General features: G+C 43.3%; 1 protein-coding gene across 5 annotated transcripts in view; it reads right to left on the bottom strand.

The window, feature by feature from the left end:
• LOC134213389 (potassium voltage-gated channel protein Shaw-like) overlaps window positions 1-15,281 on the bottom strand; it is a 356,566-nt gene that overhangs the window by 65,603 nt on the left and 275,682 nt on the right. The gene's annotated exons all lie outside the window — the stretch shown is intronic.

Genomic DNA, 15,281 nt, shown 5'->3' with positions numbered 1-15,281 from the left:
GTTCCTCCAGGAATTCCTTCGGAAGTTCCTCCAGGAATTCCTTCGGAAGTTCCTCCAGGAATTCCTTCGGAAGTTCCTCCAGGAATTCCTTCGGAAGTTCCTCCAGGAATTCCTTCGGAAGTTCCTCCAGGAATTCCTTCGGAAGTTCCTCCAGGAATTCCTTCGGAAGTTCCTCCAGGAATTCCTTCGGAAGTTCCTCCAGGAATTCCTTCGGAAGTTCCTCCAGGAATTCCTTCGGAAGTTCCTCCAGGAATTCCTTCGCAAGTTCCTCCAGGAATTCCTTCGGAAGTTCCTCCAGGAATTCCTTCGGAAGTTCCTCCAGGAATTACTTCGGAAGTTCCTTCAGGAATTCCTCCGCAAGTTCCTCCAGGAATTCCTTCGGGAGCTCCTCCAGGAATTCCTTCGGAAGTTCCTCCAGGAATTCCTTTGGAAGTTCCTCCAGGAATTCCTTTGGAAGTTGCTCCAGGAATTCCTTCGGAAGTTCCTCCAGGAATTCCTTCGAAAGTTTCTCCAGGAATTCCTTCGGAAGTTCCTCCAGGAATTCCTTCGGAAGTTCCTCCAGGAATTCCTTCGGAAATTCCTCCAGGAATTCCTTCGGAAGTTCCTCCAGGAATTCCTACGGAAGTTCCTCAAGGAATTCCTACGGAAGTTCCTCAAGGAATTCCTACGGAAGTTCCTCCAGGAATTCCTACGGAAGTTCCTCCAGGAATTCCTACGGAAGTTCCTCCAGGAATTCCTACGGAAGTTCCTCCAGGAATTCCTACGGAAGTTCCTCCAGGAATTCCTACGGAAGTTCCTCCAGGAATTCCTACGGAAGTTCCTCCAGGAATTCCTACGGAAGTTCCTCCAGGAATTCCTACGGAAGTTCCTCCAGGAATTCCTACGGAAGTTCCTCCAGGAATTCCTACGGAAGTTCCTCCAGGAATTCCTACGGAAGTTCCTCCAGGAATTCCTACGGAAGTTCCTCCAGGAATTCCTACGGAAGTTCCTCCAGGAATTCCTACGGAAGTTCCTCCAGGAATTCCTACGGAAGTTCCTCCAGGAATTCCTACGGAAGTTCCTCCAGGAATTCCTACGGAAGTTCCTCCAGGAATTCCTTCGGAAGTTCCTCCAGGAATTCCTTCGGAAGTTCCTCCAGGAATTCATTCGGAAGTTCCTCCAGGAATTCCTCCGGAAGTTCCTTCAGGAATTCCTTCGGAAGTTCCTCCAGGAATTCCTTCGGAAGTTCCTCCAGGAATTCCGTCGGAAGTTCCTCCAGGAATTCCTTCGGAAGATCTTCCGCAGGAATTCCTGGAGGAACTTCCGGAAGAATTCCTGGAGGAACATCCGGAAGAATCCCCGAAGGAACTGCCGGAGGAATTCGTGGAGGAACTTCCGGAGGAATTCCTGGAGGAACATCCGGAGGAATTTCTGGAGGAACTTCCGGAGGAATTCCTGGAGGAATTCCTGGAGGAACTTCCGGAGGAATTCCTGGAGGAACTTCCGGAGGAATTCCTGGAGGAACTTCCGGAGGAATTCCTGGAGGAACTTCCGGAGGAATTCCTGGAGGAACTTCCGGAGGAATTCCTGGAGGAACTTCCGGAGGAATTCCTGGAGGAACTTCCGGAGGAATTCCTGGAGGAACTTCCGGAGGAATTCCTGGAGGAACTTCCGGAGGAATTCCGGAGGAACTTTCGGAGGAATTCCTGGAGGAACTTCCGGAGGAATTCCTGGAGGAACTTCCGGAGGAATTCCTGGAGGAACTTCCGGAGGAATTCCTGGAGGAACTTCCGGAGGAATTCCTGGAGGAACTTCCGGAGGAATTCCTGGAGGAACTTCCGGAGGAATTCCTGGAGGAACTTCCGGAGGAATTCCTGGAGGAACTTCCTACCTGTGAACTTTAAAGGCTATCAATCGGGAAATTCTACGGAATTTCTAGAAAAAAAATATTATTTTTCGAAATTCTGAAAATTCTTGGATTGTCTGCACATTCGAACCGGCATGAAGAATTATAATTCAAATGTGTGACAGATTTTGGCGCGCCGATGCCAAGTGCCTCCTCTAGGTGGAATCAAATTCAACAGAAATTAAATTAATTGGCTTCGAGATTTGGTTTCAGGAGCTATGGACAGAGGATGAATTTCATTTGGTTTTGAATTTTTAATTGATATTGTGTTGGATTTTGTTATGTATGAAATTTGAATTTTTCTGTAATGTTCACAATGGATTTGGCTGAATTGCTGAAAACGTGGTTGATTTCCATATTTTTTCCAATCACATATGATATTTTGTAAAATTTGGAAAAGTCTACGTAGACTTCAAGGGGGTGGGGGAGGGGTTTCGCAAAAGTCTATCAAAGTCTACTAGGGGGGAGGGGGGTTTTAAAATGTGAAATTTCGGTCTACGTGGTTTGTGGACAGCCAAGCCTAGTGTCTTCAGGAAAGTTGTAGCGGATGGTATTTCAAGCCACTCTGTCAGAGACACCCCAAACCTAAGGCTTATATTGTTCCATAAAATCTTACTTTTTTGTATGTTTCAGGCACTTTTACCACCTTCTACAAAGTTGTTTGGCTAACAAAAATAGGTACCCGTTTTTTGTAGAACTTTTTGTTTGTGGTTTCTATTAACGCTTACTACATAACCCCATTCTTGGTCGACTAATATGTATGTAGTTTTCTTCGATAAAACGTCTCCAGGGTTTCCAAGATTCAAATTTGAATTTGGGGATATTTTTTTTTACTATTTGCACAATATGAATGTGGAATCGATCGTGGGACGGCAGCTAGTCCGGGAGAATGCGAAGTGAAAAAAACCTAACTCGCGTAGCAGAAATTTGTTTAACCAGTGTGCAATCGATCGTGTTGATGCTGATCATAGGGAACATGTTGGAGTGATTAAACTAATGTCTGCATCGAAGAGCACAAAATTATTTAGTGCGGAATCGATAGTGTTGTGTGTGTGTGTGCGCCGGTTCGATATTCGTCAGAATTTTGGTCGGCGGTGGCGACGTTTTCGGCGTCAAGAAAACATTTTTTTTTGCATTTTTTCGGAATGCTTTCCAGATTTTTATTTTCAAAGAAAGAATCCTTCGCATGAAAAATTTAATGAAGTTCTCCATAAAATACTTTAAGTTTTTCCCAAATCTGGAAATTTTTTTCGAATTTTCCACGGGAACTACTTTGAGGTTTCGAGAAATCTAAGAAGAAATTCAAGAGAAGCTCTTTAGAATTCCTAAATAAAATTGTTTGAAATTTCGACAAAAAATTCGTCGCAATTTACATGAGAAACTTCAGAATTTCCACGAGAAATTGTTTTTAACTTCTACAGGAAAATCTTCGGAAATTCACGGAAAGTTCCTGTTGAGATTCTGTTGAGCATTCTTCGAAATTTACACAGACAATTCTTCATAATTGTAGGAGAGGCTGGTAGAATGGATGTTTTAACGTTGGCTTTCTCAGTCTAGAATAATTAAGATAACTAGTTTGACATGGCCAATAATAAAACAGAGAGAGACTCTAAGACTCTAAGAAGTTTTCAAAGAAAATTCTCTGGAATATTCACGAGAAGTTCTCCGGAACGTTAAAGGGAAACTTCTTAAGAATTTTGTGCAAAGGATTGGGGGTCGTATTTTGTGCAAAGGATTGGGGGTCGTACACATATTACGTAAGATTTTTTTCTTTGTTTTTCGACCCCCCCCCCTACTCCCATGTAAGATTTTTTTCATACAAATGATTTTTTATTTATATGGTGCGTAAGAAAATGACGGACCCCCCTCCCCCCTAAGTTCTTACGTAATATGTGTACGGCCCCTTGCTCAAAATGTAGACGTCAATAAAAAAATCTTTGGATTTCAACAGAAAATAGTTCGCAATTTTTTTGGACTTCTACAGGAAATTTTTTGTACAATAGACGTTCGATAACTGGAAGTCATTTAACTGCAATGCTACTGCAATTCGATAGTTACATCAGTTTTGCAGTTATCGGACAGCTGAACTTCAAAACGATTTCAAATTCGATGATACCTACATTGCACTGCACAATCAGGTGCACTTCTGTTGCATCTGATGTCGTCTGACAATTATTTGACGTCTAGAATGCGTCGCAGTTACCGAACGACCTGTGCTAACTGAAACGAAAGCATGTTGCAGTTATCGAACGACTTGTGTATTGTCCATAAGAAATTCTTGGGAAATTCCATTGGCCGAAAGCGACATACGACCAAATTGGTAATTTGCCAGAAAAAGTCGTTTGCCCTAACAGGTCGTTTGGCCGAAATGATCGTTTGACCGAAAAGGTCATCAGCCCGAAAATGCCGTTTGGTCGAAATGGTCGTTTGACAGAAGGGGCTATTTGGCCGAAAATATTATTTGGGCCAATAGGTCATTCTGCCAAATGTCAATAACTGAACGGGTAATTTAGTTAAAAATATATCCGTTTGGCCTAATGACCGAAATTTCGTAACCTCTCTACTTTTTAAGTCGATACCGACCTTTAAGCCAATAGTCATCTAACCAAATCCCATTAAGCCGAATTGATGCAAACTTTTATCAGGTCGAAAATGGTTTGACCGAAAGCGACATACAGCTAAAAAACCCAGATTAATCTACCTAGCGTTGGTGATGCCTTTCTCGCATTTAGTTAAGGCACCAACCTTATATGGGGTTTATATGGTCCGATGTACCATTTTCTTCATAACTTTTAAATGCAATGGCCGACCGTCATAAAATTCAATAGTGATCAACAAGGCTTTGTACCCTGTGGAATGAAACTTGTTGCGAGAAAATCGGTTAAGGATTACTATACGAAAAGTTGTCTAATGTTTTTATAGCTTTTGTGCACACACATACACACACATACACACCACATACATACACACGGACAGACAGACATGGGCTGGCAAAAAATCATTTAACCGAATAGATCATTTGAATTACCTTCTCAACTAACCAACGATTCCTCTCCCGAAGCCCTCACGGAGATGCAGAGCATTCCTCGGTCTCTTATAACAAAGAGTGTTAAACTAATTTTCCGCTCCTAATCCTAAATTGACAGTCAGGAGCATCGTTAGATATTGGTCATGAATTGGAAACTCTGAAGCAAGTATACAATAAGAATAACTTTTTTAATTGATAATTATTAAATTAATAATTTAATTACATTTCCCAAGAATATTATTCAATTGGTGAGCTGTGCTTATTTGATGTTTCTCGACCAATTATGATTAGCAACTACGATGTGTACAGTTGATCAAGCTAAGCTCTTCTTTGATTATTTGCACAAAATGTAGGGAACATTGCAGATTTGTGGGCATCCAGAACGGGTTGAAAGATCATTAAAATTTCTCATACTGACCATAACAGCTGTTCTCATATTCCAAGGACACACAGACAATAGCTCAATTCGTCCAGCTGATTGTATATAAGGCTATGGATCTGTGAAATTCAATCTGAAATACATATCTTTATGCATTTTAGAAAGGTGCACAAGATTCTTCTAATGAGCAAAAGTATGTTCATAAGCATTCATTTTTACTTAGCTCAATACTATAAAACCTCGCTGACAAGGCAATATGTAGTATGCTTCAGCATAATTACATAATTCTTAAGCGAACTAAGGTTTTAAACGAAATTTGAATCCGTATATGAAAAATTCCAAAAATGCTGGGGTATTGCCTTATCGTCGATTTATCACAGACTGCCTCTTCTGTTATTATAACTCTATTGGTCGCAAAACAGTTATTTGACTTCGAAAAAGTGAAATCAGAATTACGTACATAATGTAAAACCAATTTATTAAAAATTCTGCGGAAAAAAATTAAAATTTCGTTTCGTTTCGAAAAATTTCGAAATAAATGAACCTTGATTTCGTATCGTTTCGAAGACTCGAAAGTAAATCCATATTTCGTTTCGTTTCGTTTCGTTAGGCAAAAGTGTGTTATCGCATACCCTGAGTTTACGGTGCTCGGTTTTTCCGTTCACGAAAAGATAGAGCTGTGTACGTTGTGCTGATGATTGTTCTTTCATGCGTATGTTGCGCCACGCGCGTGGCCAGTCAACTGCCGGTCTGTTTCGTTCCACATTTGGTAGCTCAGTTTTTAATACGAAATGCTGGTGGATTTGATCGGTGGAGTGGTTTTGTAGTATTTGGCGGAGAATGTGGGATAAGTTTGAAAGGATTGATCCGATGTCGGAATTGTCTATTGGAGTTGTTGGGCGGGGATTTGCGTGGAGAATAAAGGTTTTATAGTGAGGAATGGAATCGATTTCTGTCATATGTCTATTTATTGCAAGACTCTTTGCTTTCAGTGCTTGGACCACCGTGGCCCTTCTTCCGAACAAGTTGCATAATAGGAACACGGGCGACTATTCCTCTTCATAGGAAAGATCCCATTGTCGATGTGATTTTTCTGTGTGTACGCCAAGTGGAGGCAGCACCGAAGAAAGGTACCACAAATTCGACATACCGAACGAATTCAGCCACATTTGTTGCGCAAACTTTCCCACCATCGCGTTCCAATTCATCGTTGTCATGAAGTGTTGGTAAAATCACTTATAAATCTCAATTAACGAGCCCTCTCGTGCGAACGAAATCGTCTGCGATTTTAAAAGAACGCATCACTCACTTGCCAAAAAAATCAGTTCAAAAACGTATTTGTGGGCAATTTATTGCTTATAAGGTACACTGGGGGAAGTGGAAAAATGGGGTAAGTGTAAAAATCGACTAGAAAAATTGGAATTGTTTATACTTTACAGTTTTAACCACACCATAGCATTGTGCAAGAATATACTTTGATGCTGACACTAATACTATGTTAAAATTTGTATAATGCTTACACTAACACGGTTAACGCTTGAACTGTCATTTTAGGTTTCGTGCGAAGTTAATTCTTGCATTCATAAAAGCAATTCTTATTTGCGCACATTGTCCCTTTTTCCGCAGAATTAGATTCACAGGTGAACATTACAATACAATGATATGGAAATGCTAATATCATCTTCCAAACTTGGACGTACATGTTCATGATAGCATTAGAGGCGAAAGTATAGAATTGATAGTTCCGTTAGGATACGGCAGGCATGAAGAATGTTTTTATAGAAGTCGATTTGAAAGCGAGCGGAGGGCAATATTTGTGATGGCACATATCGCACGACCTTCCTTCTGCCAAGCTCCCGTATGAAGGGGGAGGGAAGAATATCAGTGTGGAAGCTGATATATCTCCACTGGCAAAAGGAAGGAGTACTGTCCCCAAATTTCTAATATGACATCAGCATTTAGTCGAATAGGATTTTTATTGCACAGTTCTGTTTTCTCATTGCGTTGCATCTGTAGTAGCAGCCTGTCTTGGTAAGAGTAGTCACCATGCTACTACCCAAGCCGTTCCTGGGTGGACGTTAGGCAGAATAACAGCGATTTCAACAATGCTGTTCTCAAAACTGGCCCTCTACTAAAATTTCAATTTCTGTTCGCTTCATACTCGTCGCTCGCTTGTGACACCTATCCATACTGTTCTTCATTGTTGCGCTCCCTCTTACTTTGAGCTTTAGATGTTGTACTCACCGATAAATGCCAATAAATCAATAATGATTGAAAAAGTGTGTCTGTAAAATGTCTATACATAAACACATACACACATGTAAACATATACACAATCAGCTTTGGGGGCAGCAGGGACTTTGTCCAAGGGCTTGACGACCCCTCCCCATGGCCACTGCGAGTTAGACCGGGACCATCGTCCCTAACCCATGCATGGCCAGGGGGGTGAAATAATAAGCTAGGCCTTTAACGAAGCCTGTGGGGTACCTGGGCACCCTCCACAGTAATTGTCCCTTATCGCGTCATGCTGGGCTCTGGCGTGGTGGACCTCTTTTCCCGAGCAACTCGTGGGACCAAAATGGAAAACCAAGTCAATTCTTCAATTAGTGGTAGTAGTGTAGGCGACAACCCCCTTCGCAAGAGGTGGGTTGTTCAGGTCTCCGCCTAGGAGGCCAGAGGCAATAGTCGGCAGCTCAGTACGCAGCACCAGCGTGGGTTACTTAACCTTCATCTCGGCTAAAAAAACACCGGTAGAGGTTATTGACGGGCCATGGCTTGTGGAGGCGATGGACCGCAAACGCGATGGGCTTTCGGCCTTCGAGGTGGCGACGGAACAGCTGGACGCCATCATCGACTTTGCGTCATCGAAGCATAATATCAGTAAGGACCTCAAGAGGAGCTTGCTGAAACTTCGAAAGTCGATGCTGGACGCCAAGCTGGAGAGGGCGGTCGGGACGGCCAAGTGTAAACCCGTGAAATCCGTGGAGTCGAAGTCTACCCAGACTGAGGCCCAAGCATTCGCGGACTCGGGTAAGGTCGAATCGACCGAAGGCGTGCCAGCGAAGACGGTGGTACCAAAGTCTACCCAGACTGAGGCTCAAGTATGTGCCGGTACGTCGGGGGTGACTGCTCCAACGGAGCAGACACAAAAACGGGGGAGACAGTCTCCAGGGGATGAGCTCCCTGGGGGCCGCTCCAAAACGCGGAGCATTACTACCCCCCGAACAAGGGCAGTGGAGCTGGGAAGCTGAACCCCGGCCAGGTACCTCCAATCCTTATCACAAACTACATCGCAATGCATAACAAACAAACTCGCATAAAAATCGTGCACATCGCATACACTTCCGTGCAACGTCGGATAAGAAATACACATATATCGCCTCCACTTTTGTACGTAAAAAGTGTTTTCGCGACTGGTAAGCGATGAAATTTGTGTGCATAGGCTTCGCATAACAGAAAAACAATTCTATTATGCATGGATTCTGGTTGTCTGGGTGACGTCAAGCTCGGTGAACTCGGCGCCGACGTACGTCGAATAAGACGTACCCGGATGGGCAAGATGATCCTCGAGCTGAAGCGGGGCGTCTCGCAAAAGGGCGCCGCCTACAAGAAGTTGGCGGAGGAAGTTCTAGGCGAGACGGTCAAGGTGAGGGCACTCATTACGGAGGTGAATCTAAGGGTTAAAGACCTGGACGAGATCACTGAAGTCGAAGAGCTCGTCACGGCACTGCGGCGACAGTGTGAAGTGGAGACGCCCATCGCAGCCGTTCGGCTACGGAAAGGTCCGGCAGGGACGCAGGTAGCATTGGTTCTGCTATCTGCAGCGGACGCCTCCAAGGTAGCCAAGTTAGGGAGCGTCAAGGTGGGATGGTCGGTATACCCTGTGGGCATATACGAGCAACCCGAGGTTTGCCTGGAACCGGGGCACAAGCAATGGGACTGCAAAGGCCCTGACAGAAGCAATCTCTGCCGACGCTGCGGATTGGAGGGACATAAGGCACAATGCTGCACGAACCCTCCCAATTGTTTGATTTGTTCCAGCAAAGCTGTGAACAGCAAGCACCCCATGGGGGGTTCGATGTGCCCGGAGTTTGAGCGTGCTGCAAAATCACAGTGCAGATAACGCAGCTGGCTTGCTCGGCCTCGCCCGAGTGTTTGGTGTGCGCAGGTTTAGAGGAAACGGCGGAACACGTGTTGTTCGTATGCTCACGTTTTCGCGCAATGCGTGACCACATGCTTGCCACATGTGGTCTGGACACTACCCCGGACAACCTAGTTCGGAGGATGTGTAAAGATGAAGTTGGCTGGAACGCCGTTTTATCGGTAATCGCCCAAATCGCCTCGGAGCTACACAGAAGGTGGCGCGTGGACTCAAGGATGGCTAGTTCAGGCACAAATAAGAGGTGGTCCAAGGGATCGGAGTCGGCTTCATGGGTCATACCGGTGGTCATGCTCTGTGGTCGAACTCGATCCTTTTATCGAACAAGTGGTCGCGCGAAGAACAACATGGTATCGTCGCTTTCGCGGCGTCGATCAACCGGGCGGGTTCCGAGCCCGAGGACGGAAAGGGGTCCTCGTCAAGGCTGGGGCAGGCGTAGGCACCGCTTCGGCAAGTCCCTATGTGTGCTGGCGAATAGGCCCTATCGCAGAAAGGTCAATTTGGGGTGCACGCGGCATCATCATTCTTGATACCAGTCGTGCAGAGGGAAGCAGGCGCGAAGTCGACCCTTCCCACCTTCCGAGGACATAGGGCGTGGTAAGGCCACCTGGAAAGCCGGCAACGCGCTGGCACGATACCATGGTGTTCTTCTAAAAAAGCGAGATACGATGTTATAACGGGTCGGCCAGTCGCGTTTCCGGTTTAAAATTGGGCGGCTTATGCGCCACTCCTGGAAGGAGACCGCCCAACAAGTTTTCGTTGCCCGGCTTGAGACCTTCTTAGGGGAAGGGTCACTTTTCTTAAAGAGAAAGCTGACTGGCTAACCTAAATGCGTCCGTCGTACTTCTCGTTTCCGAGCGGACACAACTAATCCCAAGAGATTTCCTGAATAAATTCCTCCGATTTCCGGCCCGGAAACAAAGTCATTCAGGCGGGGTTTTCCTCATCGGACCAACCCAAAAAGTTCCTATTTCACCCCGTCCAAGATTGGAAACCGGTCAAAAGTCAAATCGGGTGACTACCCAGTAAATACAACAACAACAAAGAACTAAACTCGACCACGAAGCGACATAAAATCTTTAAAGGACATCAACTAAATACATTCAAACTGCACGCATTGTCATTTGAACCAGTCTAACGCTTTAACTTTAGATTTTTATTTCGGCTCTGATTCCTCCCATACATGAAGCTCCCAATCAAGATTACATGGATTTTAATGCACTTTCTTTATTCCTTGCATTTGCCTAGGCCTAGCATTCCCTCTGGTTTCCCTCTAACTCGCTTTATAGTGTGCGTGCAATTCCCTAATCTCTACTCTCTACGTGCGTACACTCTCTTTACACCTCTTCTTCGCTATTTCTCTTCGCCAGCGGTATCTCCGGCATCTGCTTACTCCGACAAACTTCTCCGGTAATCTCCCACTCTCACCTTCTCACATGCGATGAGCTACTGACGACTCACGAAAACAAATTGTTGTGCCTCTAACTGAGTCACATGGCCATGGACGACACAAACAATTATGCATGCATTTTACTCACTCTGTACTAGCTAGTCATTTGATGGGGGGGACCTACGGATGGGCCGGAGCTGCTTTAGCACTACTCCGGGCCGGAACTCACGCCGACGGACGGCTAATTGCGTCGATGTTGCTGGTCTCTCACTCCCTCATACGGTGCACGGGCTTACGCGTGGGCGCGGTACAAGCGCCGTCCTGGCGCGCAAAGCAAAGTGTTGAGGCGCCGTCGGCACTTGCTAGACGATGACGACGACGACAACGGTGATCTGTTGCTATGCGGTTGGAGGTTGGAAATTGATTGGATGCTGTTTTGCGGTGGTTTGGCTTCGCCTGCCAAAGGTGCGATTTTGGGTGTTCGCAACCTTCTCCGGCCAAGTGTACCCCGGGAATCTTTGCAGCCGATGCGTGGGGTCAAAAACGGTCTCTATCACGGGTGTAGTGTGTCGGCTTAACCAATGCTGCCACGAACCTTTCTTAACACGGATCTACGCACACACAATTCACACGGAATCTTACTAATTGAGCGTCTATTAATTATGCTCGACTTTTGAAACACACTACGGCACGGAACAAAATTGACCGCTTTTGCCTCTTCCACGGAACGGAACAAAGTGCACGATTCCGGGTTGGGAAAATCCTCAGATACCGCGAAATTTTAGACTTTGTCTCCAGAGTTCGCGAAATTCAACGAAGTTGAAATTTGCGAACCCGAGCATCAAAATAATTTATCTACGAAATCCCCCAAAATCGTGCATCTCATTCCCACAGACGATTCAAATTAGCCAGTAAGCTTGCTCGCTAAGAATCGTGCCAAGCGTGGAATGCCGGACAAGCCAAAGGTTAACGCAACTTCAAAAGACCGGCTTGCGGGTCGTTGGCCGCAAGCCACGCGCTATTTTTGGCGTCATGATGCGCTATATGCTGGCTAAACCCCATGTGTTTCTTTGGTAGCTGACTGTAGGGAACTCATAAGACTCAATTCTTAGCGTAGGTAACTCAATGGAGTACTTCTTCTAGACTATTCTTGCGGTGACCCAATACAAAGATTTATTTTGAAAGACGCAACCGGACATGCAAAGTTTTATAATTTAAATAAATAACAAAATAAATATATTTACAAAGATAAACTAAACATTGAAATAAATAAATAAATAAATAAATATGGCGTTCTTGCTACAATGTTAGGTGCTGCAATGACACGAAGCTAACCTCGAGGGTGCGTTGTGCACTGGCCCCCCTTTGAAGCATTACTTTCTGGTTGTACCGAAGGGACTATGGACTTGACGGCAATGGAAACGATTTAGCGGGTCGAGGATGTAGTCCTGCCTCCCTCGGTGATCCCTAACCCCGCACTTCCTGGCCAACCCAGGATGTCTGTTGAGCAGTTTCCCCTTCCATTGCTTAGGAAGAAAAAAAAAACACAATCAGCTCAGTTCATCGTGTTGCTTTATACTATGGGCTTATTGGCCACATATCAAAGGTTGATTTTTATTGTGATCTCATAGCATTTACATAAATTTAGTGTACGAGCAAGGCAAAAAGTGAGACAGTCAAAATCTATATGACTCACGTGTAATTTTGTTTAAACACAAGCTTCAACCTCTAGACAAAAGTAAACATACAGTAGTTTCAGTGTACTGGAAAGTTGTGTGCATCATTTTGCGCCGGAGGTTACACGAATCCAGAACACCCCCAGTAAAAACACATTTTCTCAAAAAAAAAACTTTTCAATTTCAAGAGCTTTGCTTGAATATAGTTCGCATGAATAGTTTGTAATATAGTTTGTATGAATCATCAACGATCATATTTTGTGTATATGGTATAAAAGTTAACATAATCCGGATAATTAGAGAGGTCCTAAGTAACAGGTCCTAAGTAACATTTTTTTCATGAATTAATTTGAATAGCGCAATCAACATAACAACATGAAAGCTATTCATTGCTGTATTCAAATTAATTCATGAAAAAAATGTTACTTAGGACCTTTTGAAAAGTTAAGCGAGAGTTGTTCCTAAAATGGCTTATGTGTTCGAAACTGGGGAATCGCCTCCTATTTAGGCCAATGATTCATTCTTTTCGAAGGTGTAGTCTTGTCAGACGTCTGGTCTATTCGTGCTAATAGTATTTGGTCCTGACATGACATCAGGTGTTTGAAATTGAAACCGACCCTCCACCCATCCCAAGGAATAAAGTGAAATGTTTCAAAAATTGAGAAATTTTTTTTGAGCTTTTTTTAGTGGAATGTCTTCAACTGTCTAAGACGAGTTTAGTACTTGTTAATTCCACTACGTTTTGCTATCCTTGCAGATACTTATTTCGACCTCTTTTGTGAGGCCGTTTTCAGTATCTCGTACTTTACTCGACTTATAGATAGTCGAGTCAAGTATGTATGAGACACTGAAGACGGTCTCACAGTTGATCGAGTACGTATCTGCAAAGATAACAAAACGTAGTGGAACTGAACTGAAAGTACTAAACTAGTTTTAGATAGTTTTTCAAAAACTATTCGACGGCGAGCATCATAGGCGTCTCCTTAAGCAGTATACTTTTTTGGCCAGAACGCTTTAAAGGCGGTACACTGTCTTTGTTCGCAGATGACATCATCACCGTCCACAATCCGAAGCTCTAATGAAACCTGTATGTCCTGACAGTATACTAGAGTCTAACTATCAGATGGAAGATTTACATCGACGCAACACAGTTCCAGTCGGTGCTATCACGAAATAATAAGCTTGCAGTTAAACTCCAAAGAGTTTAGAACAAGTTCCATACGGTACAACAGGACAGTCTAAGGAGAATCCATGCACCTGGTGTCTTTAATTGCTATAAATAGTTATTATATCGCTTTGGTCATATATAAATAGGTAAGGACAGAGTTAGATAGTTGTTTCGGTCATAACTCCAGATCGATCTGGCCAATATTCAATAGGAAACAATGGGTCCCGATTACACGTCGAATGCTTCTTATTGCGAGCAAATCTGTCAAGAATAAGTGCCTAAAAAACGAGTGAATTCTTTTTGCGCTCATATGCATATAATGCATATGCATATTATACAAACCCAGGCAAACATCACCTCAATTCAACGAGCTGAGTTAATTGGTATATAAACCTTATGGATCTCCGGGCTTTCTATATAAAAAAGTTTATTTTTGGAGTGAAAATAGCAAAAAAAAGTTCGATCAGGCGACAGTCAACAAGTAGCACTTGAAAGGCATCAAAAATTTATAAGTGAGGGAAATGAAACAAACGGATTTAATCATCAGTTTGAGTCAGCGAGATAATATCAATTAAAATAAGTGCATTGGATTATTACATGAACAATTAATTCGTTTATTAATGCATATGTTAACTGACCGATTATGACATCTGGATTGATATTTTCGTTTTAATTTGCCTTCACACATAATTATCTTTTTATCAGAAAGAGCATGGGTGTGATAATCAATGCTGACAAAATGAACATGTCCGTCTATTATTCATGGTTGAGTGAAATGAAACATGCTTGCTTGTGTCAACTGATAGAACTTCAAACCCTAACACTTGTAACACTTGAAACTGGATTTAAAAAGCAGGCTTTAGAATCAGATAATTGCCACAATTCCAATTGACCGATTACGATGACTTCATTTTTTGCCTAGTTGACTGTTACATAGTTGACTGCAAATCTCAATCAACATATTATTATCTTATAAGAGATATATTTATTATCATCTTTTATTCGAATTATTATAACCATCACAAGAGCGACTTCCAAGAAATGTAATTAATTTAGAAGAAAACACTCCCAGCCTATTATTTTTTGTTTGCGGTGGTGTAATATTGGCAGACATGTTCGAGAGCACAGCTTGCGATGGGACAGCGAAACAGAAGAAAAAAAAAAGCAGTAAACATCAACCAGCCTTCAAGCCGCTTGACCTTCGGTGGACCGAATCGAGGAAGGACAACGATAAAAGCTCCGTAAGATCACTCAACCGGAATGAATTTTGGGCGCAGCCGGAAATAAGGGCCCTCTTCAATCATTCCTGCCTGGCCGTGAAAAGATGGCGAAAATAGCACGTCAAAGAAAAAGAGGCACCACAGTGTGGGGTTCACATTTGTGTTTTAATTTTGTCTGCAACATGACACTTTCTAACGTAGAAAAATTGAATAAATTGGAATAGGCAAGATTGAACTAAATGTAGAATAAAATGGAAATGTAAAACATTTGAATGAAAACGCATAATGAAAAGGATAGATGAAAAGTGAATAGAAGAGAAAGAAAGCAAAGAGCGCATTGATACAACTGACGGTAAAAGAAGGATAAAATTAAGTA

The sequence above is a fragment of the Armigeres subalbatus genome, chromosome 2 (assembly GCF_024139115.2).
Source record: "Armigeres subalbatus isolate Guangzhou_Male chromosome 2, GZ_Asu_2, whole genome shotgun sequence".
In the NCBI taxonomy this organism is placed as follows: Eukaryota; Metazoa; Arthropoda; class Insecta; order Diptera; family Culicidae; genus Armigeres; species Armigeres subalbatus.
Note: the sequence above shows the minus strand (reverse complement) of the source record. Positions and strands in the feature narration are given on the sequence as shown.